This window comes from Bubalus kerabau, chromosome 5, assembly GCF_029407905.1.
Source record: "Bubalus kerabau isolate K-KA32 ecotype Philippines breed swamp buffalo chromosome 5, PCC_UOA_SB_1v2, whole genome shotgun sequence".
NCBI lineage: Eukaryota > Metazoa > Chordata > Mammalia > Artiodactyla > Bovidae > Bubalus > Bubalus kerabau.
In genome coordinates this window covers 27,677,224-27,700,607 of record NC_073628.1, presented here as the reverse complement: position 1 = coordinate 27,700,607, position 23,384 = coordinate 27,677,224, and the positions used below count along the sequence as shown (strand labels likewise).

Genomic DNA, 23,384 nt, shown 5'->3' with positions numbered 1-23,384 from the left:
AAAACAAAACAAAACAAAACAAAAACGTTTTTACAGAAATGTCTAGAAAATGCAAGCAATATTATTAATGGAAGAAAAATATAGGCCAATGTTAATGTTATTTCAGAGTGTTAACTCTTTAAAAATACAAAATGGATTGCCCTGGCAAATCTGATAGAATATGGAAAGATATAAATGTTATGCCCTGTGGCCTAATTGAAAATATTTTAAATATCCCTTGTACAATAGATCAAGGGCAAAGTTGAGGTCTTATTTCTTTTTATCCCTGGACTCTGGAAGTTCTTGAAAATAAGAAGCATTTGGAAAAAATCTTGGATGAGTTATTCAGTCTTTAAAAAGGTGAAGTACACATGCTGGGAGTTCAATTTTACTTAGTTATACAGAGGATGAGATGGCTGGATGACATCACTGACTTCATAGACGTGAGTCTCAGTGAACTCCGGGAGTTGGTGATGGACAGGGAGGCCTGGCGTGCTGTGATTCATGGGGTCGCAAAGAGTCGGACACGACTGAGCGACTGATCTGATCTGATACTTATTACTCATCAAAGTTGTTATGAAAGTTAGGAATGAGGAAAATGCCTGTACCTTTTCAAGAAGAAAATGTCTTCAGAACCATTTGATCTTAAGAGCTCATGTGATAAGAAGTATTTTGGATTCTTGATCAAATCTAGAGAATCTGGCTTCAACATTAAAGAGTATTGATCCCTTGTTTTCTGTTGGATACACAGCCCTCTTTCTAGAACATCGAATTTAAATAATTTAAGGTCTGATTATCCAGTTTGTGAATGATCAGAGTCCCTTTCTTGCCCTTATCTTCCCCAAGGCTGTTTTTCCTGAATCTTCATTTGTTCTAACCAGCCACGAGCTTTTCTTCCAGATGGGCAGAGGATAGGGAATTCAACACTGTCAGCCTCTTGCCCTCCCTCTGACTACCCTTGCTTTCTCTCTCTCTTCCTCCCTCTCTTCCTTCCCTTCTACCAACTTCTGTTCATTTTTATGAAACTTTGTATCAAAGTAGTACATGCACATCATTTAATTATTAAATAATACCACAAATCTTACAATAATAATCCTTAGCCTCTTCTTCCTACTTTTGAGATATAACTATTTTCCTATATTTAAAAAAATTTCTTCTGGTATTTACCTCCATATTTCTTTTTTTTTTTAATTGAAGGATAGTTGCTTTACAACCTTAGTTTCTTCCATACACCAACATGAATATATCCTCCATATTTCTGAATAGTTTGTTTCTAGTTCCATTTGCTGACTTGTACATTTTAAACATCAGCTATTGACTTTCCATTGGAGAAGGCAATGGCACCCCACTCCAGTGCTCTTGCCTGGAAAATCCCATGGACAGAGGAGCCTGGTGGGCTGCAGTCCACGGGGTCGCTCAGAGTCGTACATGACTGAACGACTTCACTTTCACTTTCCACTTTCATGCATTGGAGAAGGAAATGGCAACCCACTCCAGTGTTCTTGCCTGGAGAATCCCAGGGACGGGGGAGCCTGGTGGGCTGCCGTCTATGGGGTCGCACAGAGTCGGACACGACTGAAGCGACTTAGCAGCAGCAGCAGCACTTACTTTCCATAATGGACAGTGGAGGTTTACCCCTCACGCTCAATCCTCCTACCACTCTACCACAATAATTATATCACTATTTTTGGTACAATCACCATTACGTGTATCCTTTACTACATGTGTGCAAATATTGTGCAATGTTAAGCTAGTATTAGCCTATGGTTACATTGCCTTTTGTTTTTCTTTTTCCTGAAGCTAATAGTTTCTTTTCCTTTACATAGCTCTCTGGGTAGTTATCATTAAGTTCTTCCAAGACCCTCTCTCAGAATTTTAAAACACCCCTAAATAGTCCTCTCTTTACCATGTGCTCAAACGCATCAGCTGATCTTCAGTTCTGTGTCTTCTCTTGCACGCTTCCATCCTCCTGCTTCTGTCTGCACCCTCTAGTCTTGCTGCCCAAGATTTCCCTTTGCTTTTCTTCTGGGTTGGATCTCTTATTTCCAGGATCCCATGTCTTCTTCTTTCTTAGTCCATCCTCTCTTTTGGCAAAGCATCTCCTGCTGAAGCTTCTTGAGAAAGAATGGAAGTTTCCTCACTGCTAAGAATTTCACTTCTCATTTCTAAGGATCCTGCTCCCTTACAATCTCTTTTAAGGCAGGGGCCACAAGCTGTTTTTCTTTTAATCTCCTAATCTGTACACTGCTATTTCCCTACCAGTTCTTGTTCATCACAGACCCTGAAATTATCTTAGTTATTTATCTGTTTACCAACATATATCTTTCCAACTTGCGTGCCTTATCCACCAATGTATCCTCAGTGTATTATAGTTGCCGGTCCCAACAAAATCACTGAATAAATAGACAAATAAATTAAAATGTGCAGAAACAGCCATGAGCTTTGAGAGTCAGACAGCCTTGTACTCAAACACTGGCTTTGTACTTCAGTTCTGAGACTTTGAAAATTTTACCTAACATTGCTGCGACTCCACTTTTTCATTTATCAAATAAAAGTAACTATTCCTTATGTGTCAAATCACACATAAGTGATGCTGACTTATTTAGGGTTGAAATACCATGAGACCTATGACTTATTTTCAAATGGTTCAGGTTCCTTTCCCCAGATGTATAAGTGAATACTTTGAGGACAAGGCAATATGGCAACAGTTAGTGAACCCAGATGAAGGATATATTAGTGCTTACTGTATTTTTCTTTCAGTTTTTCTCTAAGAGTGATTCTTTCCAAAATACACAGTTGAAGAGGGGAAAATGGCACAGCTACTGCTGAGGGTCTTTTTTAGAATTAAAGGAATCTAATAATGAAGCACTTACCACTATGCCTGGCAGTACTCTATGTGCAACAAATGTTATTGCCCTTCATTCCCTGGAACTAATTCCAACCTTAGACTGGAGAAAGATTAAGGAATTGAGATCTGTGGACTATCAGCTTAACCTTCAGCCAGCCCTGCAGTAGCCCTCTGACTTCATAGACCAGTTCTAGAAACTTCTCTTCTCAACTTTGCTCCTGGTGGTAAACTGAAAAATTCTTCCTCTCCAAGAGAGAAAAGAAAAAAAAAATGCACATCAAGTCCTTTGAACTGATGAATGTTTTATTAATTTTTGGTAAAATGGTCTTTACAGAGTGATTAAGAACCTTGAGATGAGACATCCTAGATTATCCAGGTAGACCCAAATCCAAGGACAAGTATACTTATAAGAGACACTCAGGGCTTCCCTGGTGGCCCAGTGGTTAAGAATATGCCTTGTAATGTAGGGGACACTGGTTCAATCCCTGGTCCAGAATGATCCCACATGCTGCAAAGCAACTAAGCCCATGCAACACAACAACTGAGCCTGCGCTCTAGACTCAGAGTCAAAGCTGTGGTGTCCACACGCCATAACCACTGAGCCTGTGCTCTAGACTCTGCGAGTCAAAGCTGTTCCGTCCAGGCGCCACAACTGCTGAGCCTGCACTCTAGACTCAGAGTCAAAGCTGTGGCGTCCACATGCCATAACCATTGAGCCTGCGCTCTAGACTCTGAGAGTCAAAGCTGTTCAGTCCAGGCGCCACAACTACTGAGTCCACACGCCACAACTACTGAGCCTGCGCTCTAGACCCTGAGAGTCAAAGCTGTTCAGTCCAGGCGCCACAACTGCTGAGCCTGCACTCTAGACTCTGAGTCAGAGCTGTGGCGTCCACACACCACAACTACTAAAGCCAACACAGTCTCGTGCCTGTGCTCCACAAGAGAAGCCACCGTAATGAGAAGCCCTCCCATAGCAGCTAGAGAGTAACCCCGGCTCACTGCAACTAGAGGAAGCCTGCATGCAGCAACAAAGACCCAGCACAGCCAAAAAGAGAGAGACATACAGAGGAGAACAGTCAGAAGAAGAGGAGCAATATAAAGTCCAGGGCAGAGACTGGAGGGATGTGGCCACAAGTCAAGGAAGCGAGGAAAGCTGACGGCCACTGTAAGCTGAAAGAGGTAAAGAATGGACTGTCCCCTTAGAGTTTCTAGAGGAAGCTTAGTGCTCCAACACTGAGTTTGGATTTTTAGGCCCAGGGAATAAAGTTCTATTGTTTTAGGCCACCAAGGTGGTTGTAACTGGCTAGGGCAGCCCTAGGAAACAAATACACCGCCACACCAGGCTCTCAACATGCATTTCTATTCAAGCAGCCCGGCTCTGCCTGAGTCAGCCAACAGCCCTCACCCAGCCCCTTCCCGGAATCCCCATGACCAGGGCCCTGCTCCCTGTCCTGGTTCTTCTTTACTTCTCTCCTACTTACCTGACTTTCTCTGCCAGCTGTTGGCTGCAAGATCTCTCTGATGCCAGCTACTTGCTTGTCTGTTCTTTGCATGTGATTTGTCCTTCATACCTCTTAAGTCCCACTCTTGTGGTTCAGCTCCCTGGTCCTTGGGGTCTAATCACCTCTGCTCTAACTAGCCCAACCAAATGCCATGTTCCAGACAGGACATCCTTATCATTCCAAAACAATGGGCATAATAATCTACAGTGAAAAAAAAAAATCAGACCATGGTTGTTTTTGGGGGTGGGGAGGGAACCAACTGGGAATCGGTACACGAGAACTTTTTAAGGATTATGGATATGGTCGTATTGATAGGAATCTGATGTGCAAGGATATTTGCATTTGCCAGAAGTGATCAAACTTTAACTAAACATAAGATCTCCACATATCACCATATATAAATTATTTCTCAACCAAAAATAGTAAAAAATTAAAAAGCAAACCTGCTTATAATAAATTTAGAAGAAAAATGAAAGTCCTTCGGTCAGATCAGAGTTTCTCACCTTTGACACTATTAACATTTTGGGCCAGAAAGTGCTTTGAGGGGGCACCATCCTGCACATTGAATAGTAGCATTCTTGGGCTTCTTCCACCAGATGCCAGCAGCATTCTCCTGGCACCTCCTACTCCCCACATGTGTGACAACTAAGAACATCTCCAGACATTGCCAAATGTCCCCTGGAGGGAAAAATCAGCTCCTGGTCACAGGTTATCATACCTGAGTTATTTAATACATAGTGCTTATCCATGGCCAACCCATGCAGTGACTTGTATACACTATGACAAGCTTTGGAGAACCAACTGAGAGGGACTTGCAGAGGAATCTTTCTCTTAAAGGGAAAAAAAATAGGGACTTCCCTGATGGTGAAGTGGATAAGAATCTGGGAAGATTTCACCTGTCGAGGAGCAACTAAGCCCCTCTGCCACAACCACTGAGCCCAAGAGTTACAACTACTAAAGCCTGCATGCCTGAGAGTCTGTGCTCAGCAACAAGAGAAGCCACCGCAATGAGAAGGCCACCCACCTCAATTAGAAGCCCGCAAGAGTAGCCCTCGCTCGTGGTAACTAGAGAAAAAACCTGTGCAAAGCAACGAGACCCAGTGCACCCTTAAATAAATAAATAAGTAAAAGGGAAAAAATAACTTGTTGCCAGGGATGTGGGCATGATCTGATGGTTCTCTGCTTTTCAGTTCTAGTTGTAAAAAGAAAAAGAAGCATAAAATTAGAATAGGCAGTAGTATTAGCATTAACTATTTTAGCAGTGGTTGTGGGAGTAGAGATACTAATATCACCACCAATGACAACATAAATACCAATGACAACTAACATTTACATGTTATATATTTTAAGTCCTTTAAAAATCCACTAATTTCTCTGTAACAATATTCCTTTGAGAAAGTTAGATGTGATATCAGTTTCTCCACTTGATAAAATCAGGGGGCAAAGGTGAAGTGACTACCCAAGGTCATGGTGAATTAAAAGAACAGCTGGAGCCACAACCTTGGTCTCGTGGAGGCGGGATCCACATCAGAGAAAACTGTGTGCCTGGGAGGAAATAAGCAATCAATTAGTCCCTGAAGGGCTGGCTCTGCAGACCCAAATTAATCTACGTGAATAATGAACAATAAGTTTTCTTTGGAAACTACAGCCACTGAAGATTTTCCTTTTCAGTATGACGTCAGGGGCGGGGGCGGGGGTGGCACATCCCAAGTGGCACTAGTGGTAAAGAACCCGTCTGCCAACGCAGGAGACATAAGAGATGCGGGTTCGATCCCTGAGTTGGGAAGATCGTCTGGAGGAGGGCATGTCAACTAGATGACATTCTGGGAAAAGCAAAACTATGGAGACAATAATAAGATCACTGGTTACCTGGGCTGGGTAGGGGAAAAAGATAACTAGGCAGAGCACAGGGGACTTTTAGGGCAGTGAAAATACTCTGTATAACATTGCAATTATGAATATGTGTTATTATACATTAGTCCAAACCCACAGAATGCACAATATCAGGGAGTGAACACTAAGTAAAACTATGGACTTGGATGATTATCATGTATCAATGTAGAGTCATCGTTGGCCAAAGTGTACCATTTTGGTAAGTGTTTTTGATAATGGGAGAGGTTATTCATATATATGTACTTTTTCCTCAGTTTTGTTGTAAAACTAAAACTGCTCTGGGAAAAAAAGGCTTAAAAAAAAAAAGAACTTTTGGAGGCTCACCCTTCTTAATAGGAGATGAGGGAGTACAGATCACAAAGAAGGGGATCCTAGGCTGGTTGGCAGCCACAACGCAGCTGACTTGTCCAGAACATCCTTTCCCCTCTCTGCTGTATTAAGCTCTTGTTCCTGGATGTTCCTAAGTAACAAGGGAATTTTCTCATTGTTGTTCTGGACACAGTCAAGGGAAGGGACAGTGAAAGTAAACTTCACTGAGCACCTACCACAGGCATTTCTTTTATAGCAAGACGGTTTCATTATAAAATTTGGAATTAACCATGAAGTCAATTAGAAACTAGGATTTTCCCTGCTATTGTTTTAAAAGTATCTCCATCTGGAACTTATAGAAACAGAAGTATTTTGAGCCAACAGGGCAGCTTCATTTGAATGGCTTGGGGCTTTATTCAGCACAACAATGGAAGATGAAGGACTAAAGGTGGTAAGAATGGGTAAGAAGCACTGAAGATAGTGTCTATGGGTCTACAAGAAGAAGACTCTTTATTCTTGAGCAGAGGACGGAAGTAATCAAAGCTGGCTTTGCTAAGTAATGTTCATAGCAACGTTTAAAATTTCCATTATTGAAATGTCTGCAGGAAAAATAACTTTTGACAGTGAAAATCTGAAACTCTTGAATCCTTAGTCCCTTTTGGTCCATTCTGTTTTTATAATGCAGTTTCTTAAAAAGATAACACTGATCCCACTGACACACCCACAATACATAACAAACCAGGCAGTGCAAAGCAGGTACTTCCTGAATAGATGGACTTAGTCAAAATAGGCTGCAAATGGCTTGAGTTTTGGCAATGAAATTACTTTGTTTCTCTGTGGAATGGCAAATAGACCTGAGATTATCTTCCCAAACACCCATGAACAGAACCTATCTATGTATTTTCTGAAACAATGATCTTCTTGGACCAGAATGTGAACCAAGGCGGACTGTCCACTTGGGGAAGATGGCCTGTTCCTCCTCTGAGCCTCATCCTATCACCTGAGCCAAGAGCTAAGTCCCCTACAGCAAGTGCCAGGAGAGGGCCTTGAAAGTAGGTGGCGTTTGGCCGGGAACAGTTAAACATCTTGAGTGAACAGGCCCTGCTTCGACTACCAACCCGTTCCATCCAGAAAGCAGCCCTGGGAGCCCCAGAGGGGGCTTTCTCTGCTGACTTCTCACACACCCTTCTTTCAGATGAATTTAAAGCTTTTCTGGTCCAAATCCCCACAGAAGGAAAAAAAAAAAAAGAGTAACCACTCTGTAGTTTTTCTACTATTATGCAAATAGATTAATCAGGCAATGTTCCTGTGAGAATTAATTTATGTTTGAATCCAATGAGGCCTGGATGCTTGCTAACTGAACCCCCCCACCAAACCATGGCCAAAGCCTCAGCTAGGTAGCACCTCATATTATTCCTTTGACGAGATGTGAACTGACATGAACACTATGGCTCCCTTTCAATCCGATTACCCCGTTACCTCACATCAATGCTACCCCAGCCATCAGATTCTGGCGTCTTTCCTTTCACCAGCCCCAGGAACAACGGACAACTCCTCCTGGATAAACAAGCATCCACGCTACCACCTCGTACCCCTGCTCTTAACCCATCATCCTCGTTCAATGGGCTCTATTCGACAAGGTATTCTATTTTGTTTGTAGGAATCAAGGACTGAAAAACAGTTCAAAATCAGGCCTGGCTGGGGCTGTTCATTCAAAGCTGCCCTTTCACACAATCAGTCGCTGAGAGCCCCTGCGAGCAACACCCCTGAAGTAGCCACCCTTTAAAGGACGTCCGTCCCTTGGGACGCTACCCGCCCCCCCCACCTCCGCTTCATCTCCCTCCCTGGCTTCTTCTCAACTCTTTTTAAAACACACAAGAAGCAAATAGCAGCACAGGTTCCCCTAGGCTTGCGTGACCTGAAGCTCAGTCAAAATGAACCTAACACTTTATACCATACCTTTGTACTAAACTCGTGTTGACAACCACTAAATTCTTCCCATTGCTCTGCATGGAAACTTGCAAAAAAAAAACCAAAAAAACATTCATTTCTCTCCCTGCCCCCCAACCCCAAACTCTGCCCATTTAAAAATCTTGGCTAAACAATCCACCAGGTGGGGGGAAAGCTTTTCTATGTGGGCAGCTAAGTTTCTGGAGCCCATACCTTGGAAATTAGATTAACAGGCGAAATGTGAATAGCAAGGACCACAACGCCTCCCCTCCCTTCATGCTTTCTACCATTTAGAGCACTTAACCCAGAGCAAAATATCTTGAATGGTGACAGTAAAAAAAAAAAAAAAAAATATGGATTTGTGAACTGTTCTATGCTGAAAATGGAAATGAGAGAGGATGAAAAACAAAGCCAGCTTTATTTTTTAGAAAGCAACACCAAATGATTGTCGCGCTTGGTTTTTTGAGAGAGGGGCAGAAGTTATACATGATCATAAATTTGCACTGCTGGTATGTTCATCAGCTTTGCAGCTAATTAGCTTCAATACTCTCTAATTCCTTTCAAACTTTCTAAGCTAGAGGACAGTGACTCCACAGTCCTTATCTTCCTTATCTTCCTGAATTGAGGAAGTTAGGGCTAACTTCTGTAACCACGATCCCTCTACAGGCTCTGATTTTAAGAAATCCTTTAAGACATATTCTAACTAAACACATGTATCAAGAAGGTACTCACTTTGAGAAATAAGCAGTAAGCATTGAAGCAAATGAACATTCCCTCAGAGCACTTACCTACAAGGAAAATTATTGGTTTTGCCAAATACCATTTATACTTTTTTCCAAAGCAACTTTCTGTTTATACCAAAGGAGAACATCTCTGTTTTCACATAAAATAGACTTCCATTTCTTTTTTTCCAGTTTTTTTTTTTTTTAATATTTATGTATTTATTTGGATGCTCCAGGTCTTAGTTGTAGTATGTGGGATCTAGTTCTCTGCAGGGATCGAACCCTGGCCCCCTGCATTGGGAGCACAGAGTCCTAGCAGGGAAGTCCTTAAAATACATTTCCATTTAAAAGTTAAAGAGGCATTGAGGGAATGTGTTAGATTTTGGTCATTGATTTTCACTAGAAGAGACATTGTCTTTCTCTTTCATCTGAACATTGGTGTCTTTCCCAAATGTCTAAAATGTGCTGCTTAGGGTCTGCCAAATAGATCTAGCAGCTATTTCAGAAATGTTGCCTCATACCATATTTTGACTCAAAAATAAGTGCAACTGCTTTCTTCCCTTCCCTTGGTCTAACTGTTCACCACTCATTCAACAAACAGTCCTTCCATATCTACTGACTAGGAGATGTAGCACTTGGTTTTTTGAGAGAGGGGCAGAAGTAGGTTCTCAGTGGCATTCAGAGTGACCAGTGTGATTAAAATCCTCACCTGAAATCCTTCCTATAACTACCATTTGGGGCCACAGGAACCTTCTCCTGAAAGCTCAGCTCTATTCAGTCCTGCCTCTTAACAGGAAATATCTAGGAAACTTCATGCATGAGCTTCAGGAACTCAGTCTCCCCATTGCTGTTGCCTTCCGCATGTGATGAAGATTTCCAGGCTACCTTAAGAGACCCCTTGCCCCCGAAGTTCCCATATGGTTCCTCAGCCCCTTCCCAGATCACCTGACTGCCCAGAACATAGGATATGCCTTCCTCTAACCTGGTGATCTTCAGCCAGGGGGGCAATTTAACAGTGTCTGGAGACATTTTTCTCTGTCTGGGAAGGAAGAATACACTACAGGTATCTAATGGGTGGAAAGTGAAAGTATGAGTCACTCAGTCGTGTCGGACTCTTTGCGACCCCATGGACTGTAGCCCACCAGGCTCCTCTGTCCATGGGATTCTCCAGGCAAGAATACTGGGTTAGGTTGCCATTCCTTTCTCCAGGGCATCTTCCCAACCCAGGGATTGAAATTGCATCTCCTGCATTGCAGGCAGATTCTTTACCATCTGAGCCACTCAGTTCAGTTTAGTTGCTCAGTCTTGTCTCTTTGTGACCCCATAAACTGCAGCACGCCAGGCTTCCCTGTCTATCAACTCCAGGAGCTTACTCAAACTCATGTCCATTGAGTCGGTGATGCCGTCCAACCATCTCATCCTCTGTCATCCCCTTCTTCTCCTGCCTTCAATCATTCCCAGCATCTGAGCCACTAGAGGCTAGCAATTCTGCTAACCATCTTACAATGTACCACACAGCCCCCACAACAAAAACTGAAGTTCAGAAATCTGGCTCTAAACAGCCATAGACAGCACAGACAGACATACTTTGGATCAGACCACCCTGGTCCAAATCTGCCTCTGCCAGTAAATTAAATGCATGATATCCTACAAGCTACTTTATACTTCTGAGCCTCAATGTCTTTGTCTGTAAAATGGACTTGTTATGAGGAGATAAGGAAATAATGTGTATATAAAGCATTAGCACAGTAATCACTAAATGGAAGGCATAATTTTTGTTGCAACTGTCTTATCATTCCTAGAAATGCACCCCAATATCCAATCCCCTGATTCCTGTTATTTAATGACAAGCTTTTTTCCTGTGAGCTTTCTCCTGGTAGCTCTCATAGTTCTCAAACCACAGATGCTATATGGAACATGGGTCTACAACTTCTGCCACCAGGTCCTGGAAGGCAATGTTAATTAAGAGCAGAAAACTTTCCCAGACTACTCAGAGATGATCTCATCTTATTATTATTATTGTTATTTTTTGGTTGCACCCTGAAGCATGTGGGATCTTAGTTTTCTGACCAGGGACCAAACCTGTGCCCCTGCAGTGGACGTGCAGAGTCTTAACCACTGGACCACCAGGGAAGTCCCCAGACATGATCTTAAAATCCTTCTCTACATAGTAGTTTAAATGCAACTATCAATCAGTTGTACTGTATGCACATGTACTGTATTTGCCACCTTTCATTAATATGTTACCTCACCAGAGGTTATCTCTTGCTAGAAATAGTAAGCTCCTTATCATTGGAAGTGCTTAAGTAAAGTTACCATGAAAGGGATTTTATTTTTAACATGTATGGCATTTTACACATGTTTGAATTACCATCTTAGAAGCCTGGGATCTGCACACCAGATCTGCAGCCTCTATGCCCAAAAAGCAAGATACAAGGAAGGTATTTTGATGGATACAGTAGTCACAATAGGATAAATTCTCTGATAAACCCAAAATCTTATAATAAAAGCTTATTTCTTACTTTTGGCACTGTCCAATATAAGATGGGTGGCACTCCTCCAAGCCATGACTCAGGGGTCTAGGTTCATTCCATACTGTATCCCTGCCACTCCAACATATGGCCGTCATGTCCCAATGGAAGGAAAAGTGAAAACGATTGTACATGAGAAACTTCATATGCCAAGACTGGAAGTGATCGCCATCACTTCTACCAGCATCCCACTGCTAGACCAGAGTCCATGGCTCCATCCAACTGTGAGGAAAGCTAGGAAATGTGGTCTGTGTGCTCACAACGAGAAGAAGAATGGATATTGGTGCCCACTGGCAGTATCGGTGGTGGTCAGCAAAAAATTCTAAAAACAGGAGAAAGACGTAACTGGCAGCTAGGAGTACTCATCATGGGTCTAGCTTTTGGTAAGGCACATTTTAAACACTGCTTTATTTGACACAAAGTAATAGACACTGTTGCCTATATAAAGCCACATCCCTTTTCCTTTGCCAATTAGTATTTTCTTTGTTCAGAAATCTAACACGCATGTATTTCCAGGAATCTAGGAAGATGACCCTTGATCCACTTGATTAAAAAAAAAATGGTAATTCCATGTTTCTTGCTATTGACTGGCTTAGATTTGAGCACCTGGCACTATTCTGGCCAATGAGACCACAGTAGACATCCTCCAAGGTGGGCTTCTGGAAAAGATTTTTTTTTCCTGCTGATAAAAGGAGAGAGAAGACAATAAGTGGACTCTCCTTCCGCAGGGTGTTGTCATCTTCACATGATGTCTGGAACTGGGGCAGCCATTCGACACTGTGAGGCAGCCAGCAAAAGAGATCAGTCAACACGCTGAAGATGGCAGAGCAGAGAAAAAGAACCTGGATTTTGATGACATAAATGAGAAAATAAATTAACAGACTCTGGACCTGTTATACCTCTGGAATTCTTCTTTTATGAAATAATAATTTTTCCTTGTAGTTGACTCTATTTTTGGATGAGTCTTTTTGCTAACGCAGCCAAAATCATCCCAACAGAGGTGATATGTGCTAAGTACTTTATATTTACACTCTCCAAAATGGAGCCAGTGGAGAACTAATGTTCATTTATATCTATCTCCTTTTGTCAGAGCAGAGAGGAACTAAGAGCTCCCCTCACTCTGGGTCCCTTACCCTCACAAAGTTCACTTTTTTGAAATCTAATATCTACTTCTATGAATAAAGTAAGTGTTGGAACTACTGCTTCTGTTTCTTGAGATGACTGTGACGATGAGTTGATACATAAGCACTTCAAGCAATACCTGAGATTCTGTAGATGCTAAATAGGTGCTCATATCATCATTATTATTATCAAACATAAATACAAAGGATCATAAGAGACTACTGCATGCCTATGTAGTAGGAGTCTACTACTACTACTATATGCCAATAAAATGGACAAGCTAAAGAAATTGACAAATTCCTAGAAAGGTACAACCTTCAAAGACTGAATCAGAAAGAAATAGAAAATATGAACAGACCAATCACAAGCATGGAAATGGAAACCGTGATTAAAAATCTTTCAAGAAATCAAAGTCCAGGACCACATGGCTTCTCGGACGATTACTATCAAACACTTAGGGAACAGTTATCACATACCCTTCTAAAACTGTTTCAGAAAATTGCAGAGGAAGAAACACTCCCAAGCTCGTTTTATGAGGCCATGATTACCCTGATAGCAAAACCAGATAAAGATATCACACAAAAAAGAAAATTTCAGGCCAATATCTCTGATGAACATAGATACAAAAATCCTCAACAAAAATGCTAGCAAACCAAATCCAACAACACATTGAAAGGATCATACACCACGATCAAGTGGGAATTATCCCAGAGGTGCAAGGATTCTTCATTACACATAAATCAATCAATGTGTTACACCATATTAACAAATTGATGAATAAAAAGCATATGATAATCTCAATAGATACAGAAAAAGCTTTTGACAAAATTCAATATCCGTTTATGATAAAAACTCTCCAGAAAGTGGGCATAGAGGGAACGCACCTCAACATAATAAAGGCCATACATGACAAACCCACAGCAAAAACATCATTTGCAAGCGTGAAAAATTGAAAGCATTTCCTCCAAGATCAGGAACAAGACAAGGATATCCACTCTTTCCATTATTATTCAACATATAATGGTTCTGGAAGTCCTAGTCATGGCAATCAGAGAAGAAAAAGAAAGAAAAGGAATTCAAATTGGAAAAGAAGTAAAACTGTCACTGCTTGCAGATGACATGATACTATACATAGAAAATCCTAAAGATGCTACTAGAAACCTACTAGAGCTTATCAGTGAATTTGGTAAAGTTGCAGGATACAAAATTAATACACAGAAATCTCTTGCATGCCTATACACTAACAATAAAAGATCAGAAAGAAAAATTAAGGGAATAATCTCATTTATCACCTCATCAAAAAGAATAAAATTCATAGTAATAAACCTACCTAAGGAGCCAAAGACCTGTACTCAGAAAACTAAAAGATACTGATGAAAGAAATAAAAGGTGGCACAAACAGATGGATACACCATGTCCTTGGATTGGAATAATCAGTATTATGAAAATGACTATATTACCCCAAGCAATCTACAGATTCAGTGCAATCCCCAATTGCCAATGGCATTTTGCATAGAATTAGAACAAAAAATTTACAATTCGTATGAAAACTCAAAGGACCATGAATAGCCAATGCAATCTTGAGAAAGAAAAATGGAGCTGGAGGAATTAGGCTCCCTGACTTCAGACTACATTACAAACTAAAGTAATCAAAACACTATGGTACTGGCACAAAAAAGGAAATACAGGTCAGTGGAACAGGATAGATAGAAAGTCCAGAGAGAAACTCACGCATCTATGGTCACCTGATCTATGCCGAAGGAGGCAAGAATATACAATGGAGAAAAGACAGTCTCTTCAATAACTGTTGCTGAGAAAACTGAATAGCTACATGTAAATGAATGAAATAAGAATGCTCTCTAACATAATACACAAAAATAAACTTGAAATGGATTAAACACCTAAGTGTAAGACTAGATACTATAAAACTCTTAGAGGAAAACAGGCAGAACATTCTTTGACATAAACTGTAGCAAGACCTTCTTCAACCAATCTCCTAGACTAATGAAAAAAAAAAAGCAAATGGGACCTAACTAAACTTAAAAGCTTTTGCACAACAAAGGAAACTATAAAGAAAACAAAAAGGTAAACCTCCAAATGGGAGAAAATATTTGCAAATGAAGCAAAATATATAAATAGCTCATGTCACTCAATATTTTTTTAAAAATAGCACAATCAAAAAGTGGGAGGAAAATCTAATAGACATTTCTGCAAAGAAGACATACAGATGGCCAAGAGAGGCAAATGAAAAGATCTTCAACATCACTAATTATTTGAGAAATGCAAGTCAAAACTACAATGAGGTATCACCTCATCCTGGTCAGAATGGCCACCATCAAAAAATCTATAAACAAAAAATGCTGGAGAGAGTGTTGGAGAAAAGGGAACCCTCCTACACTGTTGATGTGATGTAAATTGGTGCAGCCACTATGGAGAATAGTATGGAGGTTCCTTAAACTAAAACTAGGACTACCATATGATCCAGCAGCCACACTTTTGGGGCATATATCTGGAGAAAATCATAATTTGAAAATATACATGCATCCCAAGGTTTACTGCAGCACTTACTTACAATAGCCAGGACATGGAAGCAATCTAAATGTCCATCAGCAGAGAAACTGATAAAGAAGATGTCATAATATATGCCCTGGAATATTAGCCATAAAAAGGAATGAAATAATGCCATTTTCAGTAACACATGATGGACCTAGAGATTATCATACTGAGTGAAGTAAGTCAGACAGAGGAAAACAAATATATGATTTCATTTATATGTGAACTCTAAAACAAAAAGGGTACAGATGAACTTATATACAAAATAGAAATAGAGCTACAGATGTAGAAAACAAACATCTGGTCACCAGGAGTAAGAGGCGGGGAGGGATAAATTGGAAGATTGGGACTAACACATACACACTACTGTATATAAAATAGATGACTAATAAGGACCTACTGTATAGCACAGAGAACTTTACTCAATACTCTATAGTGGCCTATATGGGAAAAGAACCTAAAACTGAGTGGACATATACACGTGTATGGGCTTCCCCGGTGGCTCAGCAGTTAAGAATCCGCCTGCAATGCAGGAGATGCGGTTTGGATCCCTGAGTCGGGAAGATCCCTTGGAAGAGGGCACAGCAACCCACTCCAGTATTCTTGCCTGGAGAAGCCCAAGGACAGAGGAGCCTGGCGAGCTTCAGACCATAGGGTTGCAAAGAGTCGGACACTGCTGAATGACTGAGCGTGCATGCCTGCATGCATATGTAATCTGATTCACTTTGCTGTACATCTGAAACTAACACAACACTGTAAATCAATTATACTCTAATAAAATTGTTTAAATTTGTGTTCAAATTTTAATTTAATTTTTATTTTTATTTAAATTCTTTATGTATTTAGCTAATTTGAATTTAAATAGTCCCACGTGGCTGGTGGCTACTGAATTGGACAGGGCACTCTAGTTCTACACTCTGACTTTCTTTTCTGATAAGTTGGACATCTCTGCATCTTCTCTGAGCTTCCTGCTTTCTTTTAACTCCCTTTCCACCATAATTAACCAATCTGATACCCATACCTGTGTTGACTTTCTGTCTTATGTCAACAGATTTTGTACGTAAGACATAAAGATTAGCTGACAGGCACCAGTTTTCAAAGCAATTTTTTGCTTTTTGAACAACAGAATTTCTCTTAGTGATGAGTTCATTAACATATATATTTATATTAATACATACATATTTGTGTATATATTAATATATATATACATATTTATATAACATAAATATTTATACTTCCCTAAGGTCTGGGTGGGGATGTGCCAGAGCATTCATTACTTACACTGCAAAAATTAAACATTTACTTAATTTAATGCTGTGATATCAAGAGTTAGTGTATTTGTGTTCATCTGAGCTTGGTTCCTGTGCTGTGGAAGTTGACTCTCTGTAAACATAGTCAATTAAGCATATTAGCTAGTAATATCTAATAATGACTAACAATGCCAGTAGAAGTCATCAGCTAATCATTCAAATAAGCAAAGAGAACTGCCCTAGGAGTTATAGATGAAAATCAGACAGTCTTTGAGAAAACCTGGGAGCTTTCCCATTTGGTTACCATCTAGAGAACCCAACAACACAAAATGAAGAGCTAGACGAAAAGAGGTTAGATGGAGAAGGCACTGGAACCCCACTCCAGTACTCTTGCCTGGAAAATCCCATGTACAGAGGAGCCTGGTAGGCTGCAGTCCATGGGGTAGCGAAGAGTCGGACACGACTGAGCAACTTCACTTTCACTTTTCACTTTCATGCATTGGAGAAGGAAATGGCAACCCACTCCAGTGTTCTTGCCTGGAGAATCCCAGGGACAGTGGAGCCTGGTGAGCTGCCGTCTATGGGGTCGCACAGAGTCGGACACGACTGAAGCGACTTAGCAGCAGCAGCAGCAGCAGCAGAAGAGGTTAGAAGAGAGATCAGTGAACTAATCACACTGAATTTTAAGCAGGAAAAGGTCCTTTGAAATGAGGCAGGAGAGTGCTCACGGAACTTGATTTTATCACTCTGCACATATTCTCTGAATGCCTGCCACGTGCCAGGCATTAGGACACAGAGTCAAAGAACATGGTGCCTACCCTCAAGGAGTTCATGGTCTACAGGAGAAACAAACCCACAAATTATTCCAACAGATATAGTTGCCAGCAAATAAAAATTCAGAATATCCAGTTAAATTTGAATTTCTGATAAACAATTTTTAGTATAAGTGTATCCCACACAATATTTGGGACATACTTGCACTAAAATAATATTTGCTTGAGATTCAAATATAACTGTACCTCCAATATTTTTTTCTGGCAACTCTAAATAGAGGGTAATAAATGCAGTAATAAAGGTGTTAGGTACTACAAGAAAATATCCAAGGGGCATGGACCTCAGAGTACATCAGAGGAGGATCACAAAGGAGGTGAAGCTCAAGCCAAATCTTTCCCAATGAATGGAAGTCAGCCAGGTGATAAGAGTCTAGAAGGATCCTCAAGCCCAAAGGCACTGTGGTTTGTGAGAATGGGACATACTTAGGCAAGTGCTCAGTAGGGACAAAATAAGTAATGAGTAAAATTTCAGTAACTGTCTGGGGAAGAGCTGAAGGCAGAACCCAGAGTAATGCTACCATCTAAGGGCCTAGAGGAGAAAATGAGAATTCGTGAACAGAGCAAGAAGGAACAGTCTGAGGAGGAAAAAAGAAGATCATGAAGCCAGAAGGGAGAGGTCCTCAGTGACAAATACTGAGGCCACACTGAATAAGAAAAGATCATTGACTGCCAGCAGGGAGGGCGTCAGTGACACCGACAAATCCATCTCAGTGGAATGGAGTGGCGGCAGGTGAAGAAAGGTCATGGGGTGGCAAGAACGGAAGAAAGCAAGATTAGGCATTACTCTCAGAAAGTCTGGTTGTAAAAGAAGTACCATGCTTCAACCTGGACAAACAGGGAGCTCAAACCGGGCCCTGAACTTTAGAGAGGGCCCCAGTCTGGCTTCCTTCCAGCTCCACCCATGTCCACATGACCAAGGGGACAAGCTCACCCATAGCCTATATGCTCCCTTCTAGGGTCTGGAATTCATTGTCCAAATGGAGCCAAGTCTCTTTTCAAAGCCGACACAAGTCTTTTCCTAGGCCTATCTTCCCATGGGTGGACGATGTCACTAGGGTGCCTCTCCCTGAACCTGAGACATGGACCACATGTCTTTGGAGAGAGGTGCAGGGGGTGTGGATATGTGGACCAGGGGTCCAGACTCTGGGGTGCAGGACCTTCCTGATATAGGATGGAGTCAGAGTGGGAAATGAAGTAGGGTGGGCCACAGGCTTCCATCTATAGTTTTGTCTCAGGCCTCACAAAAGTTATAGGAAGTCTGTAAGGAGATATAATTAAAAATGGATATAAGGCCAAGGGAGGGTCCTTTTGAAAAAGCACAATTTGAAAGAACCTGAGGTGAAGGGGAGATTGAAACTATAGACAGAAAGGACAATGAAGAGCAAGGTTCAGTCAGGAGTTCGGCAGCAAGCATTTCCAATGAAGGAGCCACTTACAGAAGTGCAGACAGGGTTAAGGGAATAAGCAAGAGGTACTACTGCACCCAAAGCCTAGCAACAGTGTGAAGCCATTATATCCCATTATATCCCTATGTCTGAAAGGTCAGGAGGTCGACAAGACAATATTGCCAGGGCTTGGTGGACTTGGGAGCTGCAGTTACAGTTACTCACAGAAACGCAACAGAAAGCAAGAAGGGAGTGGGAGGAAGAAATATCCCAACCTTTCTCTGCTATCCTTGAGTTGGTGCCATTGGCTCCCACTAACTGAAACCATTCTGTTTCTGTCCTTTATTGTGTCCATCTTTGCATGAAATGTTCCCTTGGATCTCTAATTTTCTTGAAGAAATCTCTAATCTGTCCCATTCTATCGTTTTCCTCTATCTCTTTGCATTGTTCACTTATGAAGGCTTTCTTATCTCTTCTTGCTATACTTTGCAACTCTGCATTCAAACAGGTGTATCTTTCCTTTTCTCCTTTGCCTTTTGCTTCTCTTCTTTTTTCAGCTATTTGTAAGGCCTCCTCAGACAGCCATTTTGCCTTTTTGCAGTTCTTTTTCTTGGGGATGGTTTTGATCACCACCTCCTGTACAATGTCACGAACCTCTGACCATAGTTCTTCAAGCACTCTATCAGAGCTAATCCCTTGAAACCTAACAGATGCAGAAGATATTAAGAAGAGGTGGCAAGAATACACAGACAAACTATACAAAAAAGATCTTAATGACCCAGATAACCACAATGGTGTGATCACTCACCTAGAGCCAGACATCTTGAGTCTTAGGAAGCATGACCATGAACAAAGCTAGTGGAGGTGATGGAATTCCAGCTGAGCTATTTCAAATCCTAAAAGATGATGCTGTGAAAGTGCTGCACTCAGTATGCCAGCAAATATGGAAAACTCAGTAGTGGCCACAGGACTGGAAAAGATCAGTTTTCATTCCAATCCCAAAGAAGGGCAATGCCAAAGAATGTTCAAACCACTGCACAATGCATTCATTTCACATGCTAGCAAAGTAATGCTCAAAATTCTCCAAGCTAGGCTTCAATAGTATGTGAACTGAGAATTTCAAGATATTCAAGCTGGATTTAGAAAAGGCAGAGGAACCAGAGATCAAATTGCCAACCATTGGATCATAGAAAAAGCAAGGGAATTCCAGAAAAACATCTACTTCTGCTTTATTGACTACACTAAAACCTTTGATTGTGTGAATCACAACAAACTGTGGAAAATTCTGAAAGAGATGGGAATACCAGACCACCTTACCTGCCTCCTGAGAAACCTGTATGCAGGTCAAGAAGCAGCATTTAGAACTGGACATGGAACAATGGACTGGTTCAAAATTGAGAAAGGAGTATGTCAAGGCTGTATATTGTCACTTTGCTTATTTAACTTGAATGCAGTGTACATCATGTGAAATGCCAGGCTGTATGAAGCACAAGCTGGAATCAAGATTGCCGGGAGCAATATCAATAACCTCAGATACACAGATGATACCACACTTATGGCAGAAAGTGAAGAGGAATAAAAAGCCTCTTGATGAAGGTTAAAGAGGAGAGTGGAAAAGCTGACTTAAAACTCAACATTCAAAACATGAAGATCATGGCATCTGGTCCTATCACATCATGGCAAATAGATGGGGAAACAACGGAAACAGTGACAGACTTTATTTTCTTGGACTCCAAAATCACTGCAGATGGTGATTGCAGTTATGAAATAAAAAAGACGCTTGCTCCTTGAAAGAAAAGCAATGACAAATCTAGACAGTGTATTATGAAGCAGAGACATTACTTTGCCAACAAAGGTCCATCTAGTCAAACCTATGGTTTTTCCAGTAGTCATGTATGGAAGTGAGAGTTGGCCCATAAAGAAGACCAAGTGCGGAAGAATTGATGCTTTTGAGCTGTGGTGTTGGAGAAGACTCTTGAGAGTCCCTTGGACAGCAAGATCAAACAAATCAATCCTAAAGGAAATCAGTCCTGAATATTCATTGGAAGGACTGATGCTGAAGCTAAAGCTCCAATACTCCAATACTTAGGCCACCTGATATGAAGAGTCGACTCATTAGAAAAGACCCTGATACTGGGAAAGATTGAAGGCAGGAGGAGAAGAGGACAACAGAGGATGAGATGGTTGGATGGTATCACTGACTCAAGAGACATGAGTTTGACCAAGCTCTGGGAGTTGGTGATGGACAGGGAAGCCTGGTGTGCTGCGGTCCATGGGGTTGCAAAGAGTTGGACATGACTGAGCGACTGAACAATAACAACTGAAACCAACCAGCAAGATACCTAGATTCATTTTGCTAGTCTCTTAGGGCAAAAGTAGAGGGAGAAGGAGTAGGAGGTAGATTTGGAAGGGCAAACAGGGATTAAATAATCAATATTTATTTATTAAATAACTAATATTTATTTATTAAATAACTAACCCTAAGGAGGCAGGAGATGTGAATAGAATGGAGAGTAAACTGGGGGGAAGGAAATGGAAAGCATTTCTGTCTGATGACCATCTTCTCTCTGCAGTTGGAGGGGAAAGTTGGTCGTGGAGGAGGGTGAGCAAGCTAAAGAATGTTCTGATTTTCCTCCTGCAGGTGGCAGCTGCCAGTTAGGCCCTTATGCAATATAGGTAATACCTAAAGTAAGACTATTTTCCTCCATCCCTTCCCCATGTAAGAGGAATGTCACATTCTCTCATGCCTCCCTCCAACTTCCCTACACTGATTGAGCAGAACTGCAGAGCAAGCAAAAGTCTTGGGGGTACTTTTCCTTTTCCCTTTCCTGCAATAACCTGGAAACCACCTCAGCCTCAGGCAAGTAAACCTCCAGCAATGTAAGAGTCCCACAGACTACTGAATACTTCCCTCTTAAGTATTGACTCATGGTTCCAACAGCTTCTCTTTCTGACAGTTCCCTCCTCTGACCAAAGCAAGACTCCCTATTTGTCAGAAGAAAAATAATTTTTAAAATTAACTTTCACATTATAAAGAACTGGAAGTCTTACCTCTAATCCTCCCATGGACATATAGATTAAAAAAAAAAAAAAAAAAAAAGACCTCTTTCTCCCAAGGGGCAATCTCTAAATTTCAAAGAAGAGTTGAAGAGTTCAAAATGTTTAGCCAAGGATGTTCCCTCTCCTCCCCCTGCCCCCACCTTCTATAACCAGCTGGCCCTAGATCTACAATGATTCTGCTTCCTTCTATACTTGAGAACACAGCTTCTGATTTTTTAACATGAAGAGAGAAAAAAGAAAGGAGAAAGTGAAACAAGATTCTGGTTTAGGAAAGACAGTCCCAATCCATTGGCAAAAATCTTTGTCCCTTGTTCTTAAACGTTGGACTAAGGTTTAATATTAAGACAACAAGCTCCCCAGAGGGAGAGAGAGCTTGAAAGATTGGTGCAAACCAGGCAGCATCTATTTCTCACAGCCACTCCACATAAACAAGACCCGTCTTTTCAGAGTCCTCTGTTCTCCAAGTGCGTGTGGTGGAGGGCAATCCCGTTCACTTTTCTGGGATCTGCCACCCAACCAACTAAACCTCCAACTCCCTCGGGGCCACCTCCACCCATCCCACCCCACCCCACCCCCAACACAAACCCAGCTTCCCCAAGAGGCACCTGCTCCCCAGCCGTGAGTCCTTGGGCCTGGAAGGAAGAACAGAATCCATTTCATATTCTCTCTCTTCTCTGTCCCACCAGTGACAAAAGTGGCCCTTTCAGGTCCAGAGAAAGATCCTGTATGATTTTCCACCCGGTGTGCCTGTCAGCCAACTTCAGCCTCTTTATCCAGAAAGATTCTGGGACAGGAAGTCAATAGTTCAGCTTGAGATAAGGAGAAAGAGGTGGGGCGGGGCGGGGGGGGGGGGGAACGCTAGGGTGGGGGCTGTGAGGAAATGGTTCATGGAGAGGGGAGCGCAAGGAGTAATTAGGCTGAAATATGCACCCCCCCAGGACCCAGGAGCCAAGCCAGGGACGGTCACCTCCTGGTTTACCCCTGGCGTTGGGGCACACCTCTTTGCGGAATCAGGGTAGAAGAGAAGTGCGCACTGGGAGCCACTGGGGTGAGATCATGGGTGGGGTGCAAGGGCCCATTAGCCTAAGGGCTCTTAGAGGATCTCCAGATCACAGACCCGAGGAGCAGAAGCCTCTAGCTCCCTCCACGCTTCTTCCCTCCCCTCAGGCCTTGCCCCTGGTGCCCGGAAATGCAGTCTATGCAGTCTCCCAGGTCCTCCCTGCAGAGCTGAGGCCCGCAGTGGGGTGACAAAGAACAGAGAGTTTTTAAACCTTAGAAGATCAGACATGAAAGGGACCTTAGAAAGCTTTCTAAGGCAATCACTGGTTTCCCACACAGGGACACCTAGGCCCAGGAGACAAGGACTTTCCCCCAAGACACACAGTAAAGTGAAACGGATCCAAATATAAGTTAAAAGGATATTTAACCCCGCTGTCTTCCGAGAGCC

At 41.8% G+C, this 23,384-nt stretch overlaps 1 long non-coding RNA gene across 2 annotated transcripts in view; it reads right to left on the bottom strand.

Annotated features, from left to right (window-relative positions):
* Window positions 1–5,663: 5,663 nt before the first annotated feature.
* LOC129652589 (uncharacterized) overlaps window positions 5,664–23,384 on the bottom strand; it is a 42,507-nt gene continuing 24,786 nt past the window's right edge. Inside the window, exons 4-5 of one of the 2 annotated variants that reach the window (XR_008714594.1) lie at window positions 11,726–12,576; window positions 5,664–5,874 (exon numbers count right to left, since the gene is read on the bottom strand). This is a non-coding gene — a long non-coding RNA (uncharacterized LOC129652589). Of the gene's footprint in view, window positions 5,875–11,515; window positions 12,577–22,542; window positions 22,704–23,384 lie in introns of those variants that run through there. The other variant, XR_008714593.1, reaches the window with a different exon arrangement.